Here is an 18,983-nt window from a genome sequence, read left to right on the forward strand (position 1 = left end):
ATTCAAAGGTTGAACTTTGAACATCATATACTTGTTTTAGGATATTTTAAGAATACAATTGTCTTGTATTGTTTTTTTTAACACATATTGTATGATTACCAATTTACTATAATCTCAAATAAGCTCTCTCATTTTTTTAAGTGATGTGTACTTGTTTAAAGTTTTATAAACTGAAAAAAAATATACTAAAGACTTTTACTCCCCAACTTATTTTCAGTTCAGTTGCAATCAGTTTAGTTTAGTTTAGTTCAATTTAGTCATTTAATTCTCTTATAATAAAATAATGATAATAATTTAGTTCTATTACTATTATTACTATTATAAATAGTAATATCATGATTTCAATTAATATTATAATATTATTACTATTATTATTACTCCTATTAATATTGCTTTAAATATTATTTTTATTAAAAAAATAATAATATTTTAGTATTTCTAATTATTAGTTTGCTAATACTTTTTTTTCTATATGATTTGGCTAATTATATTGAAATGATAATTTAAGCCTAAGAAGTACTCCTACACATTTCAATAATATTTGTCATTATTTAAGGTACAAACTTTTTAATAGATGACAACACTAATACTATTAATAATAACAACAATAATACTTGTCATTGTTGAAATAAAAAAAAAATACACGTTTTGATAGTTGAATTACTAGCCAAATAATAATACTATCGAACATTAACTAGTTTAATTTCATAATCGTTTAATTCTTCGTCTTCTTCTTGTCCAATTTTTTTTAATTAATAATTTATTAAAATAATTTATTATTATTTTATTTAATAACTTATTATTATTAATAAATCATTATTATCAATTTATTATTAATTAAATAATATTACATTATATTATTATCAATACTATTATTTATAATTTAATTCAGCTGCAAATAAGTTCAGTTCAGTTGTTTTATGCCGAAGAGAACATGTCCTAGATAAGGTGAAAAGTTATATAATGTAAAGGAGAGGAGATAAATATTTATTATATTGGATATAACACTAGCAATTAACAATTTATTAATCTCCAACTAATATACACATACAAATAAATTATTAAATATATTAATCTACTACATTGCTCATCATCGAGACAAACTAGAGTATGTTCTATCTTAGAGTTGTTAATGAATCTCAATCAACAAGCACATCGGCAGCATCCCACAAGCACAACAACAGCAAAGCACAATCTATACTATTATCTAAAGCAGAAGACAAAAGCTGACGTGGCAAGCTCACATTAACCGAGCAATTCTAGAGCTCCTCACAATTAAACTCTCAATGAGAGTGTCCACTGGCAATGGAGAATATTTTGGCCGAAAATTTTATGAAAAATGCAAAGGAATTCGGAAATTGATTGATTCATTTTTTAAATTAGGCAATTAATATCATGATCTCATAAGAGATTTCCGGAAATCAAGGATATTCCAAACATATAGTATTGTGACTGAGAGTTATATATGGTATAATTTCGTAATTCAAATTTCGAATTACCATTAGTGTTGGCCGAAATTTTTTTTTGCCATATTGGGTTATTTCGAATATTTTCTAATCAACTAAATACAGGAAGTAATTTAAATTATCAATCAATCTTAATTATTGCCTCGATTAATGGTAATTGTCAATCAATTAGTTAATTTAAATTGATACTTTTCGAAATTATATTACTAATCAATCAATCAATAGTTATTCTGATTGTCAATCAACCATAATTAGCTTGATAACGTATTTTTAAAAAAATAAAAAAACGGTATTTTTTAGTATAAATAGTGTCGTTTTCTCTTCAAACATCCCAACTCAATTTCGGACCTTCAATTTGCATGTTGATGTCAACTTCTTCCCCTACTTCTACATCAATATTATGTTCTTCTCCAAATATAATAGAAACCGAAAATCCATCAAAAAAATGGCCCGCTAAAGTTGAATATTCGAATTTCTAGATGTTGAATCTTATGGTTTTAAACACTCTTTCGTGGAGGCCATCTTTATTTCCACAAGGTGTCCAGTATGTTTACATATGATTTTAATAAAAGCAATGAAGTTTGGGCTTATGTTGAAGACGTTTGGACAACAATAATGGGTATCGTCCAATTTTGATTATTCGAATATGATGTTATATGATCTACAATGCATTCATCAAGAGCTTACAAGATTGATGATGACTATTTGAAGATTGTGATTAAACAATATGGAATGTTGTGGCGTAACAACAATGTATTAGTTGATTATCTATCAATTGATTAAAACATAGTAATTAAAGTTTGATGTAATTTCATTACCATTTTAAATAATCGATAACATTATTTAATTTCTTTTGGTTCATTTTTTTTAGTACGTTGTTGTAATAAGATGATTTACATATCTTTATGGCTTTCTTTATGTACTTATTTATTTGTTGTCATGTCATATCAAATTATTAAGTACTTTGTCTAATGTATTGATTTTATGATTCAATATTCAAATACTTTGACCTATATAAAGTCCCCACCATCTTTCAATCAAACAATGACCTACTAAATTTAATGCAAATGTCACATTGAATGGCAATATATTTTGTACTCAACTACATATCTATCTCTTATAATTATTCTCCACCATCATACAACTTATATTTATCCAAAGTTTTATATGTCCTATTAATTATGCCACTAAACAAATTGTGTTCTATTTAACCATAACTAATTCGAATTTTTGTCGATTTTAATCCAAAGTAATTATGTCGATTTTTTCAATCATTAATTATTAACTAAGGAATGTTTAAAAAAAAAGAGTTATGATACATATATTCGAATAAAACCATAACTAATTCGAATTTCATAAAAAATCTGCTTAAAAGATATATGTCGATTTTTTGAATCATCAATATTATTAACTAAGGAATGTTTAAAAAATACGGTTTCAACCTATTTATTGGGCCTAATAAATCTCAGTGAAGATGTGAATTCTAAGGAAGTTGGTTATTTAATGATACCAGATACACTAATTAAGATGGGATTGGAAGGGATTGTCGAATGTAGGAAGAAAATTCGCTATCATTTTTCTACAATATGGATAAAAAATAAAATCACTATTCAATCAGATTTATTTGTATGCTTAAACAATATAAAATGTGAGGTGAAAAGAACCTTTGGAAGGTGCTAATTCCTTTATATAGTTTCATATGAACCTATGATACTATGTAACGCTTGCAAATGTAATCGTGAACTTTTATTCTTCCTATCGTTTATGTCATAATAATATGTAGATATAGATTTTTAATAAAGTTTTTTATTATATTGTTTACGCATTGTATCCATATTCTCTCATCAATAATAACGTAACTTTCAATTAAATTTGTTAGTAAAAAAAGTCTAAATAGTTTAATATTTGATTTGATTAGTATCCGATTTTTTTTTTCTTTTTCTAAAACAAGTAGGTAAATGTAAAAAAAAATCTGTCAATTAGAAATTGCCGTTTTCAAATTGATTTCGAATAAGTCATATATTTAGTTAACATAAGTATAATTGCACATTTTAAAAATTTCACATATGTTATGATATATTTTATATACGAAAATATCAAGATTCACAATATCAAATCTTATGACAATTTATTTATTGCATAAAATATTGTGTAGTATACGTTTGATAAGATTTCGTGCATGATGCATATATATAATGTATTCTCGATTGCTAAATGTGTTGTACTTAAAAATAAATTATTTATACAACTTATATGATTTATAATTTGATTAAGCCAACAGTAAAACTAATTCTTAGTATGAAGTTTGATAATATATGTATAATGGAACGGCTTCCCACAGAAATCGTTGTTGATATTATTTCACGTGTTGAGCTAATTCTATAGAGATTTATTTAGGTGCAAATTAAGGTATGAACGATGAACAACTAATTTATTCATACGTTTCTATAATATCATTTATAAATAATGTGTAAATAATCATTTTTTTATATAGTTGCAGACACTCAATGTTATTTGTGAAGTAAGAAAGTTCTACAAAAGTTATCAATAGAAAGCTTGCTAAGATTATCTTGGATTACATAGATAAGATGGATTTCATATTTACACGATGTTTAGAGTGCAACAACGTTGAGGCTATTGTTCGAGTTGGAATGGTAATTTTTTCTACAAGAAGTATTCATAATATTTATAAATTATAGTTCTTTACATTCACATTATAAAGTGTATGTTATTTGATTTTTATTTCAAGTATACTTTATATTGGTTTATCATATATCTATATGTTGTTTATAGGCCATACTTTTTTACTGATTTGAGGATAGAAGATGGTATTTCATTTTTCGAGAAAGCATCAAATGAAGGATATTTAGTTGCAACTTATTTGTTGGACTTATATATCTTTGTAGTCAAGAAGCGAGTTACAAGGAAGTTGGTTTCAAAATGATACCAAGTACGTTGATGAAAATGGATTTGAAGGAGATTGTAGAATGTAGAAGAAAATCCGTTCTAATTTTTCGGGAGTATGGATAAAAATAAGATGTCTCTTGAATCAGGATTTTATTTATGTGAAGAGAACAAGCATGTAAGCTGGATAGAAATCTTTTTGAAGATCATGAATGTTACTACGAAGTTTCAGATGATCATAGAATATTATGTGATTCTTGCAAGTGTAATCGAGAACTTATGTTCTTTTTATCATTTATGTATTAAGTATAATTATATTTTCGTACTTATAATATAATGATTTAATGCATTTACAATATGTGTCTCGAAAATTTATTAGTCCGGAAATATGTTTGTTATTATAAACGTTTTTTCATAGTTTACTCTCACTCCTTATTTCAATATAACTTAGACTAATCATAAAATAATTATTAAAATCGACTAATATAATATATTGAGGACTACATTCAATTATTTCAACGTTAATATATAAATACGTTAGTAGTATTGTATATTTAATAAAGGTTAAAATTTTAAATGGTGTGTATTAACAGGAAGTATGTCTAATTTAAGGTAATGTTATCTTATAATATCTGTTATGATTCTAAGGTTGACAAAAAAAAAATAAAAGGTTGCATAAACCTTCCATATTTATTACATGATAATTTAACCTAATCTTAGCTAGGTAATATTTGATAACTAAAATTAAGGCTAAAATCAGGATTGAAATATTTGCCAACTATACGTAGATATGTATTCCTATTACATAATATATATTTTATATGTATATCAATTTTCATAGTTTATAATTTTCATTCAAATAATACATTAAGATATACTATGATTATTTATTTTTAGCATTTCAATTCATTCATCAATTCGAAATGAATAATGAAAATGATGATCCAAGTGCATCAAATCAATACGGTCATGTTAAGAAGGGAAGGGGTTCGAAACGACATGCATATCATACAGGTATGTATTCATCAAACCGTTTATAGTTAGGTTTTATATATGAATATATGATATTCCATCTTCTTCCCAATAAATACAATATAACTAATTATTAGATTACAATTAAACTATAAACAAATTACAATAACTAATTATTACATTTAACATTTCACGATATTGATGGAATATCAAATATTTCTTATAAAAACTAATTATAAACGGTTTAGTAATCATTTTTTAAAGCAAAGAAAAATAATATATCAATAGTATAATATATAAGTATTAGGATTCTCACCTAAATTCTTCATATATTTGTGGGATGTGTTGTAAGTTGGCTGATTATACGAATGTTATTCGAATGCATATCCACATGAAAACAATAAAACAAATAAAATATTATTATTTCAATACAATATTATATTTAAGACTATTAATTACAATTGATGAAGTTTTAAACTTTCAGGAATATCAAATACTGTCTAATGTATATGTATTTTATTCTATGGCAATATGTTCCTTTATTAATTATACAAGTATTGCTTCTACTAAATTCTATTTTTAATTAGCAGACTTACTCGAAATCCAATCCCATCCTTTGTCGCCAAGAGTAACAGAGGATTTTACAAGTCAACGCTCTCATTTAAGTGATATTTCAAATGGTAAGATATTTATCATTATTTATAACTTAAATTTCATCATTTTTCTAATGTTTATAGTTGTGACATATTTGATAATTTTAAAATACATAGTTGTGACAAGTTTTGAAACACAAGTGCAATCAAATGACAATCCATATTCACCAATTATATATGGAATTGGCAATACGCAAAGGGAGAAGTACAAATTAGCAAGGGAAAACAGGAAATCTATATTACATAAAAAGCGTAACAAGAATCATAACATGTTACATGGTATGTATTGTTCATTGTATTTGTCTATACATATTTCCTTATAATATATGATTTAATATTTTTGGTTATGTGAAATATAACATTTTTTTGATGTTTTGCAGATAATGTTAGTCAAGAACAACAAGTAGATTTGCATTCTCAAAGAAGTCACATAAGTTGTATTACTCAAAGAACTCCTTTATGCGACATATCTAATGGTATTTCTATTCCATAATATTCCCATTATAATGTTAAAATAGTTAAAAGCTCATGAATGTAGTTATTTTTTTGTACTACTCTATATGTAATTATATATGACATAAAATATGTTATAGTAATAATAGATGTCATATTTGTTTGTGTATTAGTTTTTTGAAAACTAAAAGAGACAACATTTGATATGATATCACTAAATACAACATTCTACGGTTATAAGTTTTAATAATATTAGGACTTTATTTATTATTTTCATTATGTTGAAGATAATATTTTAATTTTAAAGAAATATGAACATGCAATCTAAATACTCAATCACATTTGTAATAATAACCAATAATATTAATAATTATAACGAATAAATTATGTAATCATAATGAAAAAATTATTTGGTACACATAAACGAAAAAAAACATGTTTAAATTAACAAAAATAATTATTTCTTACCTTAATTTTCAATTAACATTAACATGCAATCTAACTACTCAATCATATTTTTATTAATAAGGAGTAATATGAATTATTATAATTTTAAAAAAAAAATTATAGATTTATCATGTATACTATCATCGGAAGACAAAAATTATAAATGAAATAATGTTATCACTTAATATTACACTTTTTTACTTATATTCACCGATTATTCATGATAATTTTTACATGCAAATCAAATTTCGAATATTCATTATTGTATTCATTCATATTTTTATAAGCAAAAGCAAAAAAAATATAAAACTACATATCCACATAACATATATCATATTAACAAAAACGAAAAAAAAAGAATATTAAAACTTACCAAAAAACTTTAATTTCCATCTTGAATATGTTGAGATGATGACATGCAACTATATTTTGCAAGTATTTCGCCCATAACTAATCAACATTTGAGAAATTCCCCAATTAAAACTTTGAAAAAATGGAAATATGAAGAATTTCTATATTATTTTCTACCGATACATTTTGAACCAAAAAAATCTGATTTCTTTTTTGTGTTTTCATGTTTTTATTAATAAGCAGTAATATGAATTATTATAATTAAAGAAAAACTAAAATTTTAGATTTATCATATATACTATTATTGGAAGAAAAAAAAATATAAACGAAATTATTTTGTCACTTACTATTAAACTTTTTTAACTTAAATTCACCCATTATTCATCATAAACTTTACATGCAAATAAAATTTCGAATACTAAAGATTGTATTTATTCATATGTTTACAAGGAAAATCAAAAAAAATATAAAACAACATATCCACATAGTATATACCATATAAACAAAAAACGAAAAAAAAAGAAAAATAAAACTTACCAAAAATCTTTAATTTCCATATTGAATATGTTGAGATGATGACATGCAACTATATTTTGCAAGTAATTCGCCCATAACTAATCAACATTTGAGAAATTCCCGAATTAAAACTTTGAAAAAATGGAAATATGTAGAATTTCCATATTATATCCTACCGATATATTTCGAAGCAAGAATCGTGAGAAATGAAGAAATTTTTTTGGTGTTGATTTTGTGTATTTGAGTTTGAGAATAGAAAATTTGTAGAACAAAATCGTGAGAAATGAAGTAAATTTTGTGGAAATTTTTTGAGTAGATGAAGATTTTGTAAAGAAGTATAGAGAGAAGTTAGAGAGATAGAGAAATGAAGTAATGGAAATATTGTTGTAATGAAATGAAGTTAATATGCAATGCATGTGAATCATCATAAATATAATAAGAAAGGTTGCTTATAAATGTTGTCTTGACTTAAGTATAATCACTACATGTTAGCTTATAATTTGATATTTTATACATAGTCAAACGGTATGTTACTAATGTTATTATATGTTTTTAAAATAAAACAAATAATATATAGGTTAATTTAATGAAAGCAGTCTATTTTAATGTAAAAAAACATGGATTTTAAAAAGAATTTATATGTAAACATTTTATCTTTAACCCTCTCAATATTAATTTATTTGTGATACTATGATTACTTATGATATAGTCATAATAAAATATTTTATTCTAAATTTAATCAATTAGTATATTAACAAATTATTTTTTGTTTTGGCTTTCATTTGGCAATTATATTGTCATTATATTAATTCACTTTTTGTATTGTATTGTTTTTGTTTGTTTGCAGTATCCTCAAGATCTCTAAATCAATTTGTATCAAAATAATTGAACAACGATGTGCAAGGCAAAAAAGAAAACTAATATTATCGCAAAGACGTGAAAAAGTTTCAGCCAATTTAGCGACGCACGCAGCAATCCGTATTTAATTCCAATGTTTTTTGTCGTTCATTGAACGGTATAGATGTGTACTATGGAGGCTATTATTATACAAAATATTATCGTATGTTAAATATAAACTTATTTTATCTTTTCGTATTAAATTCAGATGGATCCGTTGTTAATTCACCGTCAATAAGCACAATATTTAATGATTCAAGTATTATTTGTACTACTCCATTGGGGCGTATAGGTAAATATATAATAAATTCCCTTTATATGGTAATTAAATGTGAATGTTTATATTAAGATAATTAATATACAAATTTTTATTTTTCTAGATTTGCAATCATCATCTTCTAAGTCGTCTTTTGAGGAACCGCTAAACACAATTATTTCTAACAATAATCCTACCAGCATTGTTATTAACGGTATACGCTTTACATACATTCTGCTATGTAATTATTATTATTTATATTAAACGATTAAATAAAATTAAAATGCAAAATCTAATGAAGATATTTATTTGACATTTACTTTAGCCACACCATCTCCTTCTGATATTGCCAGAAGTAATAGAAAGCAGATTATGTTAGAAAAAAGAGCTCGAGGTATGCATTTGTACTATTCAATGAATTGATTGTATTCTATAATTACATCGATTTTTTTTTATATTAACTAAAACGCAATAATTAATAGGCAGCTCTATGATTTCTGGAGACATGTTGGAATTGGCACAATCTCATAGTAATGTTAGATCTAAGAGACATGTGGTTCGAAGTTCAAATATCCTTAAATCAGTTACACGGAGAATTATAAATGGTATTAATTTATTACTTACTTATTAAATACAAGTATCTAATATTTGAAGTACTTTTAACATCGTATCTAAAATGTATTGTTTTTTATGACTGTTATATAAAGATGAAAATATTGCATCAAGTTCTCATGACCAATCAAATACTACCGTTCAAGATGACTGTGTTACAGAAGACGATAGTGACAACGACGTCAATTATATGGATATCGTTACAGGTTGGCATATAATTTGTAATAACTATTGCATATCATGCGAAATGTCGTACTTATTATTATGATTTCTTGTGTTGTCTTCTTAATTATGTTTATATCTCATATTTATTAATGATTTTGTTTTTTTGACAGAGAGCTACTCAGATTTAGGAGACCCAACACATGTATGTGAGTTTTGTGGCGCGGAAATGTGGTTCAATGAGAGAGCTAACAAGAAATCCAAAAACATCAAGCCAAAGTTTTCGTTGTGTTGCATGCAAGGGAAGGTTCAGCTACCTCTGCTAAAACATCCACCTCAAATTATTTATGATCTATTGAAGAAGAAACATAATAGAAGCAACCATTTTCTTGAAAATATAAGAGGATATAATATGATGTATTCGTTTACATCAATGGGTGGAAGGATTATTGCACCTACATCTAAAGGTCGAGGTCCATATAATTATAAAATTGGTGGTCAAAATCATCATTAATAGGTACTTTATTGCCTGCTGATGGTGCACGACCAAAGTTTTCTCAGCTGTACATATATGATACTGAGGATGAAATAAAGAACAGGAAAACAGCTGCAAGGTACAACATAGTAAATGGATTTAAGTATCATTGTAACTTTAATTGTTTAATTTATATATTCCTTTTCAAATCCTAACTTATTATTCATTATGTTTACCAGTACATCAAACCCAGACAAGTTTGAAGATCGCTTAGTTGCAGAATTACAAGATATGTTAGATCATAATAACCCTTTAGCTCATAATTTTAGAATGGCTAGGGATAGGTTTGCATCTAACACGTGTGAGAATTTGAAATTAAAACTTATTGGCAAAAGAGAGGCTGATGGCAGAACTTATAATTTGCCAACAACATCAGAAGTAGCTGCACTTATTGTAGGAGATATTGATAGTGCCGACAAAAGAGATATAATTATCGAAACTAAGGGTGGAAAGCTACAACAAATTTCCGAACTTCATCCTTCTTACCTCGCTATGCAATATCCACTATTATTTCCATACGGAGAAGATGGATTTAGAACAGATATTATGCACAGGGATAAGACTCCATCAGACGGTTCAACAGGAAAGAGGTTTAAACTCACAATGCGTGAGTTTTTTGCATACAGAATACAAGACCGAGCTCTGGAGGCGGCAACAATACTATTATCTCGAAGGTTGTTACAACAATTCATAGTTGATGCTTACACAATGATTGAAGCTGAAAGGTTGTCTTTTCTTAGACACAACCAACAAAGCTTGAGAGCTGCTAATGTCAAGAATTTAAGAGGTGCTGTCGAGAGAGGTGAAACCGAGGGATCTTCGACTGGAAGTCGTATAGTATTGCCATCTTCCTTCACAGGAGGACATAGTTATATGAGAGAAAACTATCAAGATGCGATGGCTATTTGCAGATGGTATGGTTATCCAGATTTATTCATAACATTTACGTGTAATCCTAAGTGGCCTGAGATTACTAGATTTGTAAAAAAAAGAGGCCTAAGGCCAGAGGATAGGCCAGACATCATATGTCGAGTTTTTAAGATGAAACTAGACCAGTTGGTGAAAGATCTGAAAGATGGCAAAATATTTGGCAGGGTTAGGGCTGGTATGTTAGACATCGTCCTTATTTATATTATTATTTTTTATTATATGTTATTTTTAATTGGATTGCTATCGTTGTATCTTTTATTTAACTTGAATATCAAAACTAATTTTGTTGTCTGCTTATTTTCAGTGGTCTATACAGTTGAATTCCAAAAGCGTGGTTTGCCGCACGCTCATATTTTGTTGTTCATGCATCAGGGAGACAAATACCCTGTTGCTTCAGATATTGATAAGATTATTTGTGCTGAGTTGCCCGATAAACTGAAGATCCAGAACTATATCAAGCAGTAAGCGAGTACATGATGCACGGTCCATGTGGCTCAGCAAATACAAATGCTCCGTGTATGATTGACAAGCAATGCAGTAAGCATTTTCCAAAAGGTTTATTGAGGCAACTAAGGTAGATGATGAAGGATATCCAGTGTACAGACGAAGAGATAATGGATCTACAGTTGAGAAGAGTGGGGTTCACCTTGATAATCGGTATGTTGTCCCATATAATGCTGAATTGCTTCGTAAATATCAAGGACACATAAACGTTGAATGGTGTAATCAATCTAGATCAATTAAATATTTGTTCAAATATATAAACAAGGGATATGATAGGGTTACGGCTGCGGCTTATCAAGATAAACAGAAAGAAGGTGAAGGTAAAGAAATAGATGAAATAAAGATGTACTATGATTGCCGATATATTTCGGCGTGTGAAGCAATTTGGAGGATTTTTGGATTCAACATACATTATCGAACCCCTGCTGTTGAAAGATTAAGTTTTCATCTACCGGGAGAACAAACCGTTTTGTTTAACGACCATGTGGATGTAGAATCCGTACTAGACAGACCTCATATTGACAATACGAAATTCCTCGCTTGGATGCAATGTAACCAAAAATATGAAGAAGCTAGGGAGCTTACTTATGTGGAGTTCCCTACAAAATTTGTTTGGAAACAGGCACAGAGAGAGTGGACCCCAAGATCTAGAGGTGTCACAATAGGACGAATCTACCATGTCTCACCTGGATCTGGAGAGAAGTTCTACCTTAGAACTTTATTAAATTTTGTAAAATGCTACGAAGACATTAGAACGGTTGATGGTGTAGTGTGTCCTACATTCAAGGAAGCTTGCTATGCAAGGGGTTTACTTGATGATGACAAGGAATATGTCGATGCAATAACAGAAGCAAGTTTTAGAGAATCAGGGTATTATCTAAGACATTTGTTCTCTATGTTACTATTATCTGGTAGCATGTCGAAGCCGGAGGAAGTTTGGCATAAGACATGGCAGTTATTATCTGATGACATACTTTACAAACAGCGTTGTCTTCAAAAAAATAAAGGTAAATAACTACGAAAATATTTTTTAGTCAAAAACCATACTTTTTAGCAATTTGCATTCTTAATATAGGTTACTGTTTTGTTTATATGTTTCACAGACCTGCATTTAACCGATGATCAAATCGAATCTTTTGCATTGGCTGAGATTGAAACCATGCTCCAAAGTAATGGTAGCAGCTTGCGTAGATTCAGTGAAATGCCGTTTCCTGATGAACTAATCATGTTTGAAGGACAAAACAAGCTTATAGCAGATGAGCTTTCATATGACATTGAGGAAATGACCGTGGAACACGACAAATTGTATAAAGGTTTAACTGATGAGCAGTCGATGATTTATCGAGAAGTATTGGATGCTGTCTCGAGTGAAGAAGGAGGTCTATTTTTCGTTTACGGCTATGGAGGAACGGGTAAAACATATGTTTGGAAAACATTATGTGCTGCAATAAGAAAGAAGGGCGAAATTGTATTGCCAGTAGCTTCAAGTGGAATTGCTTCTCTCCTCCTTCCACGTGGAAGAACAGCTCATTCTAGATTTGGTATCCCTTTGAATGTAAATGAAAATTCTACTTGCGCCGGAATTCGCCCTGGGTCGGAGTTAGCTGATCTTCTCATCAAGACAAAACTTATCATTTGGGATGAAGCTCCGATGATGCATAAGTATTGTTTTGAAGCACTTGATAGAAGTTTGAGGGACATAATGAGGTCTGTTGATAGGGATAACTTGCATCGACCATTTGGAGGTAAAGTGGTAGTATTCGGAGGTGATCTCAGGCAGATATTACCAGTTGTACCAAAGGGAAGTAGGCAGGATATCGTGTTCGCCACCGTTAATTCGTCTTACTTATGGGATTCGTGTAAGGTCCTTACACTTACTCGCAATATGAGATTACAATCAAGTTCCTCAAAATCTTCTGTTGATGAATTGCGAGAATTCTCAGAGTGGATACTAAGCGTTGGAGATGGAAATGCTGGCGGTCCTAATGATGGTGAAGCCGTCGTCGAGATTGCAAAAGATATCCTTATAGATCCCGGGGCCGATCCGATTTTAGCAATTGTTGAAAGCACGTATCCAGACCTACAGGAACATATTTGGGAAGCTAAATATTTTCAAGAAAGAGCTATTTTGGCCCCAACAAATGAGATAGTGGAGATTGTTAATGATAATGTTCTATCTACTATTCCAGGAGAAGAGAAAGTCTATTTGAGTTCGGATGCTATAAGCAAAGAGGAAGGAAATTTTGGAGTCCACGAAATATACTCCACTGAATTCCTCAATACAATTAAATGCTCTGGTCTCCCAAATCATAGCATACGATTAAAGGTTGGTGCGCCCGTTATGCTTCTACGTAATATTGATCAAACATCTGGATTATGTAATGGCACGAGGTTAGTCGTCAATCATTTAGGTAATCGTGTTATTGAAGCTACTGTTATTTCCGGAAGTAATGTGGGTGCAAAAGTTTTTATCCCAAGAATGACATTGACGCCGTCGGACTCCACCAAGTTTCCTATCAGATTTCAGAGACGTCAATTTCCTTTAATGGTTTGTTTTGCTATGACTATAAATAAAAGTCAAGGACAATCTTTGTCTCATGTAGGCCTGTATCTCCCGAGACCTGTTTTTAGCCATGGTCAATTTTATGTTGCTGTTTCCAGAGTTACGAGCAAAAAAGGTCTGAAGATACTTCCTTTTGACAAAGAACACGGAGTGCGTACAAGTACAACAAACGTAGTTTACAAGGAAGTGTTTTCAAACATATAGATTGCGTTAGAAAAATCATTTTGTAAATAACAATTTGATGCCTTCATATATGATTATTTAAATATGTTACGATATTTTGATTAATTTTATTGATGATTATTTATGCTATCAAGCAATTAATACTCCCGTGCATCATGCACGGGTCCTAAAACTAGTAGTACAACAATACAAAATCACATCACATCAGCAAACAAGCACAACACCAAGTGAATACCAAAAATAGCTACAATTATATTTTTTTGGTAGAAGAAATAATGCAACATCATTAGAACATACCCAAGTTAATACCAAAAATAGCTGCAATTATCAAGTGGAAAATACCAAAAATTACTGATAGCTGCAATTGTCCTAAACATTAGATCATAAACCAAGACAATTTTTTTTTTAAAAAAAGAAAAATAATTAAAAATAACCCTAAACTTCAAAGAATTTCCCCAATAGCAGCAAAAGACGGAAATTCCACAGATCTAGTGTAAATTCCACATACCAAATTCTAAAAAGAACAAAAAAAGTGCAAGTAACCAAAAAAGAAGCTTAAACAACAGAAAACGTGAAAAAATAACAGAAATTATACGAAGAAGAACAATAAAATGAGATAACATAGAGATTCTAACAGAAAATGCAGGAAGAACAAATTATTAGTGAGAAAACCACATATCTTAAACATATATAAGCATAATTAACGCTAGATTTAAAAAAAGGCAACACATAAAGAGATCTGAAAATTTAAACAAAAAAATCAATAGTACATAAATATAGAATAAGTAGAACAATCTAATAAATTTACGTTTCAGTTTGAGGACATATGATGGTAAATTCTGTACCTTGAACGAAGTTAGGCATGTTCCGCTGATGACAAAGAATCTGATATCTTTGAGTCTTCTTGACTGTAGGGGTTTCGGTTTTCAAGGTAAAGGTGGAGTTATGAGTGTCTACAAGGGTTCAAAGGTGGTTATGAAAGGTATTAAAAATGATACCTTATATCTTCTTCAAGGTTCTACTGTGACAGATTCTACTGTTGTTGCATCATATGAGATTAAGAAGGAGGATATGACCAAGCTATGGCATATGAGGCTTGGACATGTGGGTGAAAGGGGGATGCAAATTATGTGAACAAGGGATCTTCTATGTGGGGCAAGGTACAGGATCTAGAGTTTTGCGAGCATTGTGTGTTTGGGAAGCTTCATCGCGGCAAGTTTCCAAAGGTTGTTCATAGAACAAATAGTAAACTTGATTATATCCATTGATCGTTGGGGTCCTTCCTGAGTTAAATCTATTAGGGTCACATGTATTTTGTGTTGATGATCGATGATTATTCAAGAATGACTCGGGTAATTATAGTGAAGCATAAAAGTGAGGCTTTAAAGAACTTCAAGAAGTGGAAGGATTTGGTGGAAAATCAAGCTGAAAGAAAGATCAAAAGGTTGCGAACTGATAATGGTATGGAATTTGTTGGTCTGAGTTTAATGAATTCTGCAAAAATGAAGGGATTTCTCGCCATCATACTGTCCGGGATACTCCACAACATAACGGGGTAGCAGAACGCATGAATCATACACTATTGGAGTTCTGCTACCCTATTGGAGAGAGCGAGGTGCATGCTCTGTAGCTAATGTTGGGTAGCTAGAAGATTTTGGCAGAAGTTGTAAATACAACTTGCTATCTGATAAACCGTGGACCTCACACAGGTATTAATTGTAAAACACCTTATACGGTATGGTATGGTAAGCCTGCAGATTATTCTTTGTTGAGAGTTTTTGGTTCTATTGTTTATTATCATGTAAGTGAGGGTAAATTAGAACCTAGAACTAAAAAGGGTGTATTTGTAGGGTTTGGGAGTGGAGTTATAGTCTATAAAATCTGGTCACCTTCTGAGAGTCGAGTTATACTTAATAGAAGTGTAATTTTTGATGAAAACTATATGCTTAACTACTCTACTGTGAAGTATACCGTGGTGTCAGTTAGTAGCTATGTTGATAATCATGTGGAGCTGTAAATCACTCATGGTGAGAGTCAATCATAACACCAAGATAGACAAGATCAACATGGTGCTACTGAATCTTCTAGTCATCGATCAACCTCATCTGAAATACATCGACCTAGCATAACACTTGATAGAGTTGGAAGAGTTGGTGTGAGACCTCCAAGGAGATATGGTGTTGAGGATATGGTTGCTTATGCGCTGTAGATTGATGAGGAGGTGGAAACTCATGAGCCATCCACCTATAAAGAAGCTATTTCAGGTAGTGAGTCTGCTTAATGGCTCGCTGCAATGGGAGATGAGATGGTCTTTCTAAATAAAAATTAGACTTGAGAGCTAGTCAAATGTCCTAAGGAGAGAAAGATTGTCACGTGCAAATGGGTTTTCAAGAAGAAGGAAGGGACTCACCTTCTAAGGGGATCAAGCATTAGTAGAATAAATGCTTATTGCTGTGGTCATTAAATGGCCTACTGCGGCGATTTTGACCGTGCAACAATTAAGGGTGCAGTAATAGGTTAATTACCTATTGCTGCAGTTTTTTACCGCAGTAATAGGCCAAGCTATTACTGCGGTTCCTAGCCAAAAACGCAACAATAGCTTAATTTTTTATTAAAAAAGTACAACGTATTGCTGTGTTTTTGGCTAGAAACTGCAGCAATAGGTTTGATGTATTGATGCGGTTGTTGCCCAAAAACCACAGCAATAGGTCCTGGTATAGGATTTTTTTTTTTTTTTTTTTTTTTTTTTTGCATTTTGCATTTAAATTTGAAAGATTAAAACTATGCAACTAACCCATCCACTATCCACCAATTTCACAGACAAACTGAAGATGAAATGACATATAAATCCCACTAATATATAAAGATAAAAAAGCTAGTTACATAAATAATACTACCTCCATTTATTAATAAGTGCAACATTTCCCTTATTTAGAATAGTCACGATAAGTGTAACCAAGCTCAAAATGGTAAAAAAAGTTCATTATTATTACAAATATGCCACCAAAGCAAGAGGGGACCACAACTTTTTTATTTCATCACTTGAATTACTCTACTTTATTGTGGTCCCAACTTTCTCTCTCTACATTCCTTGGTATTCTCCCACTTTCTCTATGTTGCACTTATTAAGAAACGGAGGAAGTACAAAAGATCAAAAAGTAAAATGAAAAAACAAAAATAAAAAAAACAACAGTTACAACTAAATGACTAATGATAAAAAATACAACAAAAACAAAAATATATTAAAAAAAAAATAAGAAACTGAAAATCAACAAAATTCCTAAAACAAAAAATCTACAAACAAATTTAAAAAACGAAAAAAAGGCAAAAAACATAAACGAAAAAAAAGGGGAAAAACAGAACTGAAAAAAAAAGATCTCAATTCTTGTTCGCATTCGACAGCCTCAACCACTGCCCTTCATCTCGCCATCGCGTTTGACGAAACACTGCAGCAACTCCTTACGCAGAGCCCCACCTTTCAACGTCTTACCAACACCTTCAAGCACAGAAGAAGAAATCATCAATGAATTCGCAACCAATCTCATGAGGCGGCAACATCAACTCCGTCATCGCAACCAAAAAACACTCGTTTTACGATGCATCACTGTAATTTCATCGGAGCAGCTGATGGTAATTTGCCGGCATAGAGAAGATATTCCTCGAAATCGTCGGAATCAACCTCGAAGAAGATAGCGACGCGACAGTAGATTATGTTAATGTGGCGAGTCTAGTTCTTGTGGCGGATAGGGTGAGGTCGTGTTGAGGAGGTTGAAGGTGAGGACGAAATAGAGAGGTCGAAGATGAAGGGTGAAGGGTGAGAGTAGTGAGGGTGAAGGGTAAGAGGAGTATAAACAGCGTGTGAGGGGATGAGAGAATAGTGAGGAAAAGAAAAACCCGACTGAGGATAACGCGCTGAACGCGTATTATACCTTTGTTTTTAATAGTTTTTAATGAGATTGTTGTGGTTCTTTCTATGAATCGCAACAATATATTAAAATATTATTTTTTAATATTATTTAAATATAATACTGCGGTTTTTGACAAAAACCGCAGCAATAGGGTTGGTCAAAAAGTTAACTTTTTTCAAAAAATTTCCTATTGATATCATATTGCTGCGGTTTTTGGCAGAAACCGCAGCAATATCTTTATTTTATATTTTACCTTTTCTTTTTACGTCATATATTGCTGCGTATGGGTAAAATCGCAGCAATATTACTGCAGCAATAAGCAATTATGCTACTAGTGAAGTATAAAGCTCGGGTTGTTACAAGAAGGTTCACACAAAAGGAAGGAGTTGATTATAATTAGATTTTCTACCCAGTGGTCAGGCACACTTCCATCAAGGTGTTACTAGCAATAGTTGCACATTAGGATCTTGAACTTGAGCAATTAGATGTGAAAACAACTTTCCTACGTGGGGAGTTGGGAGAGGAGATTTATATGACTCAACCAGATGTGGTTCCAAGTTCCTGAAAAAGAAGACTATGTTTGCATATTGAAGAAGTCCTTCTATGTGCTAAAATAGTCTCTGAGACACTGGTACAAAAGGTTTAATAGCTATATGATTGAGTTGGGATAC

The 18,983-nt window shown here is 30.3% G+C and overlaps 2 long non-coding RNA genes and 1 pseudogene across 2 annotated transcripts; 2 read left to right on the top strand and 1 right to left on the bottom strand.

Annotated features, from left to right (window-relative positions):
• Positions 1-5,342: 5,342 nt before the first annotated feature.
• Positions 5,343-8,280, bottom strand: LOC130589795 (uncharacterized). Its single transcript, XR_008967458.1, has 2 exons — positions 7,269-8,280; positions 5,343-5,698 (listed from the first exon to the last, which is right to left on the bottom strand). It is a non-coding gene; the product is annotated as an uncharacterized LOC130589795 (long non-coding RNA).
• On the top strand, positions 6,066-6,620 carry LOC125492931 (uncharacterized). Its single transcript, XR_008967459.1, has 2 exons — positions 6,066-6,274; positions 6,376-6,620. It is a non-coding gene; the product is annotated as an uncharacterized LOC125492931 (long non-coding RNA).
• Positions 8,281-10,730: 2,450 nt separating the features above from the next.
• LOC130589789 (uncharacterized) lies at positions 10,731-14,808 on the top strand (annotated as a pseudogene).
• The last annotated feature ends 4,175 nt before the right edge of the window (positions 14,809-18,983 follow it).

Source organism: Beta vulgaris, chromosome 8 (genome assembly GCF_026745355.1).
Source record: "Beta vulgaris subsp. vulgaris cultivar EL10 chromosome 8, EL10.2, whole genome shotgun sequence".
Classification (NCBI taxonomy): domain Eukaryota; kingdom Viridiplantae; phylum Streptophyta; class Magnoliopsida; order Caryophyllales; family Amaranthaceae; genus Beta; species Beta vulgaris.